This window comes from Schistocerca americana, chromosome 5 (genome assembly GCF_021461395.2).
Source record: "Schistocerca americana isolate TAMUIC-IGC-003095 chromosome 5, iqSchAmer2.1, whole genome shotgun sequence".
NCBI classification, from domain to species: Eukaryota; Metazoa; Arthropoda; class Insecta; order Orthoptera; family Acrididae; genus Schistocerca; species Schistocerca americana.
The window spans coordinates 220776226-220779031 of NC_060123.1; the positions used below are offsets into that span (position 1 = coordinate 220776226).

General features: G+C 40.7%; 1 non-coding gene across 1 annotated transcript; it reads left to right on the top strand.

The window, feature by feature from the left end:
• Window positions 1-2256: 2256 nt before the first annotated feature.
• Trnat-ugu lies at window positions 2257-2331 on the top strand. Its single transcript has one exon. It is a non-coding gene; the product is annotated as a tRNA-Thr (tRNA).
• The last annotated feature ends 475 nt before the right edge of the window (window positions 2332-2806 follow it).

Sequence of the window (2806 nt, forward strand, 5' to 3'; positions counted from 1 at the left end):
CTTCATGTGCCGTGTCAGTATCAGCAGCGATGGATAAGATAGCAAATTGAATTGAGGCTCAGTTTTCTTAAGTCCTCAAATCATCTTATAAATCCGTCCTCCAAGCTCTGCAGATGATCCCTACTCTTAGTAGCAACACTTTCAGGTACTTTCTGTTTTCCTAATAAAGGAAAATGACAGAAACTGCCATCACCTGCTTGCCTTGTAAACAGACTTACTTTTGCTTTGAATTATTTTACATGCGTCCAGATTCCACGTATAAATAACCCTTTCCCCCGGAATGTCACACTCAGTTCATTGAGTTTCTCAAATATATACGCTGTAAACATCACCTCACATCTGCACTTCTCACATCCCATTTTCGTAACAAAATAATGAGATATTTCCTTTGTGTCCGGAAATTAGAGGATTTCATTCTGCAATGCCCAGATTCCTTTTAACACTTCGTTCAGACTCAACCACCTCATACTGTTGTGGTAATTTACGTCTTCACATCCTGCTTCGATATCCTCAAGAAGAGACTGGAAGTGTCGGTTGTGAAGAGCCCATACTCTGATTGTGTTCTCGACACTAACAACAGGATCAGCCACATGCTTGAAGTCCAGTGCAGCTTTAGAAAGGCTCTTCTGTTCAAAATGAAATGAAAAGACAAGATATCACTGTATGTATCTTGTAGTCGTAACTTGTTGTTTAAAGGCTTTAACGTAACTGTATATACCAATGAAAGCTCTGATTCCATCTGTTGTAATGCTTACAACTTTGTTCCAGGACTTTCCACTTTTCACAACACAATTCACAGTACACTCAAGCAAGTCCTAACCAGCAGTTTATCTTTAAGTTATTCTGTGCCAAGTAATTCCTATGTGATGCCGAAATTTTCATTAACTCCACGAATAAAGATGAGTAATTGTACAGTATCTTCGTCCATCGCCAAGGAAAACCAAACAAAATAAAATTTTTGCTTGCAGTCTTCAGCTGTTCTGTGAGTTCGCCACTAATTAAGTCAATGCGCCACGATACAGTTGTTGACAATAAAATGCTTTCAAATTTGCTTTTAACCACAGGACACAATATGCTTGCACATTCTACTATACACTGATTAACTCGCCATCCGAAAAAGGCCTGTTTCGTTTAGCAAGGTTATAGGCTACTCTGAAACTTGCTTCTGTGGCGCTATTTTGAAGATTTGCTTGTTTTGTAAACAATATATGTTGCTTCATCGGCCTTTCCACACACTCCGCAGCTTTTATTTTGCGTTCTTCCTTGAAAAGTTTGCAGCCAAATTCTCTATGTTTCCTTTCCTAATGTTGTGAGATCCTCAAATACGGCTATCGTTTAATGTTACAATAAACACACTGCTTTATTCCCTGTTTCAAGAAATAAATGTAAATGTGTTTGTCCCTTCTTTATTAACCACATGGCATTCATCACTGATTTTCAGTTTTTTTTTTTTTTTTTTTTTTTTTTTTTTTTTTTTTTTTTTGAGGATTCATGGTTCCAACAAAGTTGGAAATTTATATATTTACTGTTGCACAGACGAAATGAAAATAAATCAAATCAATTGGGAAAGCGTTGTGCATCATAATATTGACGCAAGGCAAGTTGACACTGAGTGTGATGACTGATGGGAGTGTTCTGTCAGCCACTGCACCGAATGTCAACTTAGTTTGCACAAGCAGTATATCCACTGCACATGTGTATTGAAGTGCCTGTCCTAGTGGAAACATCTGGTCGTGCATAGGAAGAAAATCTCTATTCGAGGCGGATTTTTCCGTCTTGGCAGTCCGCACAAAAACATGTCCGAAAGAACAGACACCATATCCATATAAGTATGTAGTTCTGGAAACAACGGCCATGACCTTCATCTTCTGTGCGGATGCACACATATTCCCCGAAATCTTACGGGACTTGGTAAGAATGTCTTCCACGAGTAATGAGAGTGTTGGGTTCAAATGGTTCAAATGGCTCTGAGCACTATGGGACTCAACTTCTGAGGTCATTAGTCCCCTAGAACTTAGAACTAGTTAAACCTAACTAACCTAAGGACATCACACACATCCATGCCCAAGGCAGGATTCGAACCTGCGACCGTAGCGGTCACGCGGTTTCAGGCTGAAGCGCCTAGAACCGCACGGCCACACCGGCCGGCTGAGAGTGTTGGGGTTGGACACTACGAATGTAGTGTGTGGACATATAAGGTGAGATTGTGGCTGGAGGCGTGGTCGAGATAGTCCCTGCAATGACGGTGTCCTCTGTGCCCTCGGTGGCTCAGATGGATAGAGCGTCTGCCATGTAAGCAGGAGATCCCGGGTTCGAGTCCCGGTCGGGGCACACATTTTCACCTGTCCCCGTTGAAGTATGTCAACGCCAGTTAGCTGCTGAAGGTATTAATATAATTCTAATTTCGTTCTAGACGGCTGCAGGTCATTGTCTGTTCTTTCTGACATGTCCAAAAGAACAGACACCATACCAATATAAGTAGTGAGTATACAGTGGGTCCAAATTAAAATAAATTATGGAGGTGCCTGGCAGTCCAATACATCTCCCAGTGACTGTTCAGATTTTAGACCATCTCAAGTTCAATACAGAACAGGACTCTAGTAGATTTTCGCAGTAAGAAAATTATAATACATCTTCATCTGAAGCAGCATCATTGGCTTGAAGTGTAAATATAGAAGATCATTTTGTGGTAGAGGCTGAACATGATAACTTGTAAGAATCACAAGTTTCTTAAATCGATAGGACTGAAACCTCGCCATGACGTCACTCAATACTACAACTCCAGTTCAATGTGATGGCCAAATAA